Raw genomic sequence first — 11,250 nt, 5'->3', positions numbered from 1 at the left:
GTGTGTTGAGGTGTGTGTCACATAAGATGGGTAATAATGTGTCCATGTGTCTGCAAGAGGGAACAGGCTTGGCTGTATAAGGGAGTTTCAGCACGTGACAAGTACACTTCTAGTGTGTAATGTGTGTGTCTCTGGGATTGAACGCATTATTCTGGGGGGCTGTGTCTGATGGATGTTTGATGGATATATCTGTTTGACAGTGAGCTGTGGATTGAGATTGGTGTGATATGTGCAGATGAGAGAGAGGTGGACTCACCACCATCAGTTGGACAGAGTAGGCATGAGCCCCACGGAGGACTTCAGGATATCATGGTGGAAGGCTGGGGTCAGTATCCACTGGTATTGGAACCAGATCTGCCCCTCCAACAGGAGAAAACAATTCCCTGACCACAGATGGGTATGGGGAGGGGGCGGTCAGGGAGATTGGATCAGGGGGGTGACTGGGGACTACATAGGAGGAACCAACATTGTTAGAAGGAGGTGTGTGACAGGAAAAAGCAGGAAGGCCAGTACATTTCAGGAAAGTGAATTTCCAAAATGGCTGTTCCATTAAGATGTGACAGTTTGAGATAAATGTTGAGAAAGAGTAGGAGAAACAAGGACCTATGCTCAATATTTTGTAGTAACCTATAAGGGAAAGGAATCTGAATCCTTGTGCTGTACACCTAACACTGCAGAACAAGGTAAATCAACTACATGGGAATAAAAGGTTTTTAAAAAGAGTTATAAAAAACTCATATATGTTTGAAATATAATCACATTCTGAAAACATTTAAAAATCTCTTTCCTTTGATAGTCATTATTACTTATGCATTGTACAGAAAAAATTAAGAAAACTGAGACATCTCAGAAGTTTTATCCATAGTGATAGGTCATGAAAGAATCTCCTCCTTTCTACTATATGAAGAATAATATTGTGCAGCTTATAGGGCTATTTTTTTAATTAAAAAAATTTTAAATTTATTTTAGTCTGTTTGGTTGTGCTGGGTCTTCTTTGCTACATGCAGGGTTTCTCTATTTGTGGTGAGTGGGGGAACACATCTGGCACTTAATAACAAGAGTTCATGTTACTAAGAGTACTTGTTATCTCTTATTCTTTAGATGTGAGAAAATACTTCAGAGGGTTGTTGCTACTACCATGACAATTTATAATAGTAATAATACTATGAGCTGCCTTCCCTTCCTGATTCAGCTATCAATTTGTCTCACCCACCGCAAAGTTGCTTCCCATCCCTGACTCTCTCAGGCTTCAAGGATGGCTGGTAGAGAGTCACGTACTGATGCTGAAGGGCCAGTCTCCATTGGAATTTCAGGACCAAGTGGCATGTACCCAAGAGGGAAGATTTGCTCTTGCTGGCATGGGGGTTTCATTCCACCTGTCCTTTGCAGGACTACCTTCATGTCATCAGGGTCAGAGGTCACAGGGCTAACCTTGCTCACCTATAGAAATTGAAGATGAATACATGGGAATTTCTCTATCCTTTTCAGAAGTTGTTGCTGTTTAGTCGCTGTTTCTGTTCCTCTAGAACTATAACAAGAGCAAAAAATAAAAAAACAGCAGCAACTCTGTTTTAAGGTCAAGTGCTTGAGGTAAGTTTTAATGTTTACACAGGCATGGCTAGATGGTTCTGAATGTATCCACAGAGATCAAAGACTAGAACTGATAAGCCAGACTTGGATCGAGACTTCTAATATCTCTCCAGAACTTGGCCTAATATCTGATTTAGTTTCCTTGTTTGTTTCTCATTCAGAATTGCCATTAGAACTTTATACACTATGAGCGCTTGACAAATGTTCAGGGATTAACTCCATGGAGTACAAAACATTTTCATAGGCTTACGTAATGCTCAAGGCAAACCTGTATGAGGGGGGATTATTACTTGATCTTGTTTCACTGAAGAATGAGGAAACTCATGTAAAAGATATATACCCATGTGAGCTCATTTAAACCCAAAGCTGCTGACCCCATGGTGTCCTTCCCAGGATTCCCAAGACTCCCTGGGTGCCTCTCTTGTCATGTTTCCATTCACTGTTCTAATTGCTTGGCATCATGTTCACAGGCTTGTCTTTCATGTCTATCATCCCTGTTTTAGAGTGAGTGTAGAGCATGTTCATAGGGATTAAGCCTCACTTTTCAAAGAAGCAATAAGTTCATGAAGAAGGAATGAGTACATGTAGGATTGATGAGTGAGTTTTAATACAAAATTCTGTTTGCAAGTATCAGATAGAATCAGAGCTAAGGTAGGAAAGAAGGAAGCACACACACACACAAAAAACCTGGGGCTCAGGGGCATCTCACAGAGCCTGAGGGCAAGGGCAGCCAGGGTGTGGAAGAGGAGAACCAGGGACTGGAGGGCTGCCAGGACTGCATCTCCCATTCTTTCTCTCTGTACATCCATGCAGTCATCCCTCTGCAAGTGTCTGTGGAGGCTCTACCTTGAGCCAGACAGTTTTCTAGGGGTTGATGATACAGTCATAAATCAACAGACACAGCTTGGGTGTGTCTGTCCTTGCACAGCTGGGTCTGGGTGGTGGAGAAGGGAATGTCTAGCCTTCTGGGGTTGGCATGTTTCCCCATTCTGCCACCCTTAAGCCTGAGGGGCCCTATTGAATCCTATTCTAAGACTCTGATTCTAATATCATGGCCAAGGTATCCACTTGTTACAATCAACTGTGGCTGGGGTGAATAGGCCTTCCAAAGACCCACCGTTTGTGAGGGAAGAGATCTCAGAGCAAATAGCTGGGCAGACATCCCATAATGTTTCCACCACAGTGAATATCAAGTACATGAAAGAGTAGGTGGGTAGATGACCTCAGTTATTCATTTATTTGATACCTATGTGTTGAGGACTTACTTTGAGTCAATTGCCATCTAAGGAGCAAGAGATTCAGCAGTGAGCAACAGAATCCTTGCCCTTATGGAGCTCCTGTTCTAGTGGGGGCTGACAATCCTGCCCTGGACTGAGACAAATGTCCTGCTTGAGTGCATTATGAGGGCTGCTCTGTGCTCCAAAGTCATGACCATCATTTGGTCTGCCTTATTCTACTGATCCAGTGCAGGGACTGACCTTTAGGAGCTTCTTAACACTCCAGCTATGTTACCTAGGTTTCTTGGATCTCCTCTAGTTGGCCCAGAGGTCCTGGTCATCTTTTCTGATTGCTTGGTGCCCAGCAAAGCCAGATGCCTGCAAATCCTTCTTCCTGAGCATGTCATTTGTTCAACCCAATTAAGTTGGGTTGAACATTCTAATTTCTAACTGTGCCAATAACACAGGCACTGAAAAAATCTCTATAGTATAACAAGTAGAAATATTTCATTGCAATTGCTATATTAGACCAGTAGAAATAGAGAGATGATTAAGTACCATGTGTTTCTGTTAGTAGCTCAGTCATGTCCTACTCTTGGCCACTTCATGGACTGCAGCCTGCCAAGCTCCTGTGTCCCTGGAATTCTCCTAAGTATTGCAATTCTCCAATATACTCCAAAGTATAATGGAGTGGGAGCTGTACCCTTCTCCAGGGGATTCTCCCATGTCAGGGATCAGACCCAGGTCACTGCAGGCAGCTTCTTTATAATCTGAGCCATTATGGAAGCACCATGAGTAATACAATATATGTAAGAGAAATTATCTACGTACTGACTCTATATATTATGTAATGGCCATTAGTGAAATGGGAACATCAGTGAAAGTGTTTTAATGGTTCCGTGTGTCAACCCTTAGCTCAGAAAAGTGACAATTGCACCCAAAAAAAGATATTGATTTCTCAAATTCAAAATAACCTGGAAATCTAATACAACAACATCCGTGAACAAACAGGGCTTTGTCTGTCTCTCTGTGGCTGCTTCTAACAGGCCCCGTCTTAGCTCCACTCTGCTGATAATGACTGAGACTTCTTCTCTTGCAAAAACACTGGCCCCACAGTGTGCCCTCATGCCCTCTATCCCCCACATCCGCCCCGCCGCAGGGCTGAGTGCTGACTGACTCAGTGGGCAGATGCTGCACTTCCCCAGCCTGCAAGCACCTCATTTCTCTCTTCCTCTCTCTCCACACACCTGGGCTGATCATCCCTCCAGGTCAGTCTCTGTGCTGAGTACAGCAGTACAGGAAAAGGATGATACCTCAGCCCCAGGAAGCTCACAGCACACTGTATGAGGGAAGAATGCCCAGATAACCAGATCCAATTTAAGGGCACAAGTCAAATATCAGCTCCCTTTGCTTAGAGGCCATCCTTGAGGCTGATCAGTCTGTCTGGGAATGTCATTTTTAAGAAAAGTCCTGCATTCCACGAAATCAATAGTTGGCCCGCTCTACCTGACATAACTCCCCACGCATCAGGTGAGCCTCTTTTCCTGAGACATGACACCATCTTAGATTCCTGTCTGTTGTCTCCACACACAATGGACCCACAGGGCTGATCCATCAGACTGATGTCTGTGCTCCTAGGCAAGCTCAGGTCCTGGCAGGGAGGGTGGGATTGCACAATGGGCAGGGAAGCATCTGGAAGCCTGTGAGTACAGCTGAAGGTGCTCAGCCTGGAGAACAGGGAGACTCAGGAAGGAATAGCTGTTGTCTTCTAAGGGCAGGGTTGCCAGGACAGCCTGAGATCTCCCTGAGGAGGGGGTGTCTGACAGACGCGTGGATACCAGCACAGGGCCTGGGAGGAGTGAGCTCCCAGGAGTGGGTGAGGGGTCAAGACCTGAGAGGTTAGCTGGCTTTTCCCCAGGAAGCATGTGATTGTTACACAATAAGACTTTGTCCTGTGGGGTTGCTGACCATAACCATGCTCTAAGAAACTGGGCCATTCCTGCCCTCCCAGCCCCCTGTCCTTCCCCCACCTCCTATCAACCTCCTGGTTGTGTCTGTGGCTAATTAACAACCCTTTAAGCACATTTTTATAATCACATTGCAATGACTGATTAGCCACTCCAGGCTTTTCTGACTCTTTGTGACCCCAGGACCTCTCTGTCCATAGAATTTTCTAGCCAAGAATACTGGAGTGGGTTGCTATTCCCTCCTCCAGATGATCTTCCTGACCCAGGGATCAAACCTGGGTCTCCTGCATTGCAGGTAGTTTCTTCACTGTCTCAGCCTCCAGTGGTCATGTATGTGACCACTGTATATGTGACCACATGTATATGGATGTGAGTTGGACTATAAAAAAAGCTGAGCACAGAAGAATTGATGCTTTTGAACTGTAGTATTGGAGAAGACTCTTGAGAGTCCCTTGGACTGCAAGGAGATCCAACCAGTCCATCCTAAAGGAGATCAGTCCTGGGTGTTCATTGGAAGGACTGATGCTGAAGCTGAAACTCCAGTACTTTGGCCACCTCATGTGAAGAGTTGACTCATTAGAAAGGACCCTGATGCTGGGAGGGATTGGGGGCAGGAGGAGAAGGGGACAACAGAGGATGAGATGGCTGGTTGGCATCACCTACTCAATGGGCATGAGTTTGAGTAAATTCTGGGAGTTGGTGATGGACAGGGAGGCCTGGCATGCTGCGATTCATGGGGTCGCAAAGAGTCGGACATGACTGAGCAACTGAACTGAACTGAACTGAGGTTTACTTTGAGCTGCAACCAGAAAATGTGCTCAACTTGGACTACACCTCTCACTTTCCATCAGCCATAGAGGATCCAACACCTGTTTCAGTCCTACTTCACTGAAGTACTACAGTTGTAGCAAGAGTAGTTTTAGTAATTCCCTTTTATACTATGACAGAAAACAATTATATAATTAATGATTTTATACTCTGCTTGGGAGCCTTTAATACATTGTTTGTTGCAATCTGTTCTTAAACAAAAAAATGGTATTTTAAAACTTGTTGCTTTCTCCTGAGAAAACTTTAGCTAGACTCTCCAAGAAAAAAAAGAAAAAAGATGTTACAAGTGATACCACAGAAATACAAGGTACTTAAGAGAATACTGTGAACAATTACATGCCAATAAATTTGATGACCTAGAAGAAATGGATAAATTTCTAAATATGTACAACCTACCAAGCCAGAAACATGAAGAAAAGAGAAAATCTAGACTTACTGATTACTAGTAAGGAGATTAAATCAGTCATCAAAAACCTTCAATAAACAAATTGCCTAGGACCAGACAGCTTCATGGTGAGTTCTATCAAACCTTTGAAGAAGAACTCATACCGATCCTCTTGAAACTCTTCTCAAAATAGAATAGGTGAAAACACTTCCAAACTCTTTATATGAGGCCAGTATTATCCTGGCAACAAAACCAAATAATGATATCTCAAGAAAAGAAAATTACAGGCCAATATCTGATGGACATAGACACAAGGATCTTTAACAAAATATTAAAACACCAAATTCAATAATATTTTAAAGGTGGAAGCATGAAAGTCCCCACGTATCCAAAGCAATCTTGAGAAAAATGAACAAATCTGGAGGTATCATGCTCCCAGACTTCAGCCTATACTACAAAGTTGTAGTAATCAAAACAATACAGCATTGTCATAAAAATGGACACATAGATCATTGACATAGAACAGAGATCCCAGAAATAAACCCACACATATGTGGTTGATTAATTCATGACAAAGGAGTCAAGAATATATGATGGGAAAAAGACAATTTCTTTAATAAGTGGTGTTGGGAAAACTGGACAGTAACATGCAAAACAATGATGCTGAACCACTATCTTACATTTAACTGAAAGTAGACTAGAGGCTTGAACATAAGCTCAAAAGATCCTAAAACTCCTTAGAAGAAAACTTAGGTGATAACCTCCTTGACATCAGTCCTGGCAATGATTTTTTGGATTTGACACCAAAAGCAAAAAAGCCAAGTGGGATATAACATAGAGGTCAAACTGAAAAGCTCCTGCACAGCAAAGAAAGTGATCAACAGAATGAAGAGGCAACCTACCAGATGGGAGAAAATATTTGCAATTCATATATCTGATAAAGGCTTGGTATACAAAATGGATAAAGAGCTCATCAAATTAGCAGAATTATATATCTGATTAGAAATGGGTAGAGGATCTGGATAGGCATTTTTTAAAAGAAAACATACAGATGGCCTACAGACACATGAAAAGGTGCTCAATATCAATAATCATCAGGGAAATGCAAGTCAAACCACAATGAATGATCACTTCACAACTGTTAAAATGCTTATTAACAAAAAGACAAGAAATGTGTTAGCAAGAATATTGAAAAAAGGGAACACTAGTGCACTATATATGGCAATGTAACTTGGTGAAACCACTATGGAATACAGTATGTTATTTATAACAGTCAAAAAAAAAAAAAAAAAAACCAAACCAAAAACAATCTAAGTGTTAATTGATGGATGAATGAAAAAACAAAATGTTTATAAATGGATAAAACATGTATATGTGTGTGTGTATATATATATATATATATATATATGTATATATAGAGAGAGGCTTCCCCAGTGTCTCAGTGGTAAAGAATCTGCCTGCAATGCAGGAGCCACAAGAGACACGGGTTTGATCCCTGACTTGGGAAGATCCACCGGAGGAGGGCATAGAAACCCACTCCAGGATTCTTGCTTGGAGAATCCCCATAGACAGAGGAGCCTGTTAGGCTACAGTCTATAGGGTCACAAGGAGTCAAACATGACTGAAGTGACTGAGCATGTACATATATATATAGATAGAATATATAGATATATAGATATACATATCTATATATATATATATAGAATGTAATTCAGACATAAAAAAGGAAGGAAATCTGGCTATTTGTGACAACATGGATGAAACTTGAGGGCATTATGCTAACTAAAATAAGTCAGACCAAGAAAGACATCATCTCACTTAAATGTCTAATCCAAAATAAAATTAAACAACTGGACTTACACAGAAAAAAATTGGAGGTTGCCAGAGGACGGAGAAGGCGATGGCAACCCACTCTGGTACTCTTGCCTGGAAAATCCCATGGATGGAGGAGCCTGGTGGGCTGCAGTCCATGGGGTCACACAGAGTTGGACATGACTGAGCAACTTCACTTTCACTTTTCACTTTCATGCGTTGGAGAAGGAAATGGCAACCCACTCCACTGTTCTTGCCTGGAGAATCCCAGGGACGGGGGAGCCTGGTGGGCTGCCGTCTATGGGGTCGCACAGAGTCTGACACGACTGAAGCGACAGCAGCAGCAGCAGCAGAGGTGGGGGATGGGGGTTAGGCAAAGTGGGTTGAGCCAAAAGGTTCCAACTATCAGTTATAAAACAAATAAATCCTGGGCTGTAGGAGATTCTGACTTGATCCCTGGGTCAAGAAGATCCCTTGAAGGAGGAAATGGCGACCCACTCCAGTGGGATAGACTTATGCTTTGTATCATTATTCGTAATTTAAATGATGAGCAAGATATACAAAAGATAAGGCAATCATTTAAACCTCGGCCTGTATCTTTGCTAAATATTGGAAGTCTAGCACTAACAGACATACCATTCCTGACAGGCTTCTATATTTTAAAAAGGGCAACAGAAATAAGGCCGATCTTTTGAAAGTTTTTATATTAAATAGATGAGATCGTCTTAATCAAAACAATAAACATTAGCTCTACTCCAAGATGGCTTTGTTAAGGTAGCTATATAGTTATATCACCATGCTATATAGTTTTATCACCATTTTCCATCCAAGGAGAAAGTGTCTCAAATTTCACGGCTGCAGTCACCCTCCACAGTGATTTTGGAGCCCAAGAAAATAAAATCTGTCACTGCTTCCACTTTTTTCGCTTCTGTTTGCCATGAAATGTTGCAATCAGATGCCGTGATCTTAGTATTTTGAACCCTGAGTTTCAAGCCAGTTTTTCACTCCCCTTCTTTCCCTCTTATTAAGAGGCTTTTAGTTCCTCTTTAGTTTCTGCCATTAGAGTGGTATCATCTGCATATCTGAAGTTGTTGGTATTTTTCCCAGCAATCTTGATTCCAGTTTGTGAGTCATCCACCCCAACATTTCGAGTGATATACACTGCATATAAACTCAATAAACAGGGTGACAACATACAGCCTTGACATACTCCTTTCTCAATTTGGAACCAGTCTGTTGTTTCATGTGCAATTCTAACTGTTGCTTCTTGACTTGCATCATTCAGGTTTTTCAGGAGGCATGTAAAGTGGTCTGGTACTCCCATCTCTTGAACAATTTTCCACAGTTTGTTGTGATCTACATAGTCAAAGGCTTTAGCATAGTCAGTGAAGCACAAGTAGATGTTTTTCTGGAAATCCCTTGCTTTCTCGATGATCCAGCGAATGTTGATAATTTGATCTCTGGTTCCTCTATGTTTTTGAAACCCAGCTTACACATCTTGAAATTCTCGATTCACATACTGCTGAATCTTAGCTTGAAGGATGTTGAGCATAGTCTTGCTAGCATGTAAAGTGAGCACAATGGTACGTACTTTGAACATTCTTTAGCATTGTCCTTCTTGGAGATTGGAATGAAAACTGACCTTTGCCAGTCCTGTGGCCACTGCTGAGTTTTCCAAATGTGCTGACATATTGAGTGCAGTCCTTTAAGAGCACCACCTTTGAGGATTTTAAATCAAGATACACAAAACATCATCATTGGATGTTACTAACCAAATTTTTATAAGAAGCAAGATTCTGATGACCATATATTCGATATCTTAGAACTTTTCAGTCAAATTAAAGAATTTAGTAAGACCGGCTGGTTTTTCCTAGCTGTACTGTTAAAAGCACTGAAGGAAATGGATGAGGTTGGGGATTCAAATTTCCAGGCCAAACTACACATAACTGACCAGAAAGCTTCAATGTCTGACCTGAAAGAAACATTTGTTTCGTGTAGCCACAGGGCCTCAGCCAGGGCTGAGATTTGTGAAAACTAAATCCAGAGTCTCATCCTGTCAGTGTCTGAATTACATGCAATTTGATTTCCCAATCTTCTGCCAAAGTGTGAGCATTTATTGGGAAGTAATGGGAACCTGAAATTGGAGTGGGGACATATAGGAAGATCCCAGTGAAGCTGAAACATTAAACCCCTAAATTTAGCTACTTCTTATTTACGAACTGATGAATATATGTGTTCTAGTTATGCATTCCAGAATGAAAAAAATAACTTTAGGAGGGGTGGGTATACAGCACCAGTTAGCTGGCAATAACTTGCATGTCTGAGGTGAGGTTCTCCAGGAGAGTGTAAATGCTCTAAATTAAAGGCCAATGTTTGATGCTGTTTGTCTTTTTTACTTTATTGACTTTTAGTTGATTTGCAATACTGTGTTAGTGTCAGGTGTCCAGCACAGTGATTCAGATATATGCACTATGTGCATGCATGTTCCTTTTAGATTCTTCTCCATGATAGGTTATCGAAATATGTTGAATAACATTCCCTGTGCAATACAGCGAATTCTTGATTTTTATCTACTTTATATACAGTAGTGTTTATCCATTAAGTCCATACTCCTAATTTATTCCGTTTTCCGTCTTTCCTTGGTAAGCTAATGTATGTTTCTATGTCTGTGAGTCTCTTTCGGTTTTGTAAACAAGTTCATTCGAATTATTTTATAGTTTTTCTACACTACCTCTTCCGTTTTTTATTTATTTACTTTAATTAGAGGCTAATTACTTTACAGTATTCTGGTGGTTTTGCCATATGGTGACCCAGCCACGGGTGTACGTGAGTGCCCCATCCTGAAACCCCGCCCCCCCCCACCTCATCTCACTGGGTTGTCCCAGAGCATCAGCTTTGAGTGCCCTGCTTCATGTATTGAATTTGCACTAGTCATCTGTTTTACATATGGTAATATACATGTTTCAATGCTATTCTCTCATATCACCCCACTCACCTTTTCCCACATAGTCCAAAAGTCTGTTCTTTACATCTGTGTCTCTTTTGCTGTCTTCCATATAGGGTCGTCCTTACAGTCTTTCTAAATTCTAAATATATGCATTAATATACTGTATTGGTCTTTCTGACTTACTTCACTCTGTATAATAGGCTCCAGTTTTGACAACCTCATTAGAAATAAACTCAAAAACATTCCTTTTTACAGCTGAGTAATATTCCATTGTGTATATGTACCACAGCGTCCTTATCCACTTGTCTGCCAGTGGACATCTAGGTTGCTTCCGTGTTCTGGCTATAGTAAACAGTGCTGCAATGAACAATGGGGTACACGTGTCTCTTTCAATTCTGGTTTCCTCAGTGTGTATGCCCTGAAGTGGGATTGCTGGGTCATATGGCAGTTCTAGTTCCAGTTTTTGAAGGAATCTCCACACTGTTCTCCATAGTGGCTATGCTA

Source organism: Cervus elaphus, chromosome 20 (assembly GCF_910594005.1).
Source record: "Cervus elaphus chromosome 20, mCerEla1.1, whole genome shotgun sequence".
Classification (NCBI taxonomy): domain Eukaryota; kingdom Metazoa; phylum Chordata; class Mammalia; order Artiodactyla; family Cervidae; genus Cervus; species Cervus elaphus.
Note: the sequence above shows the minus strand (reverse complement) of the source record.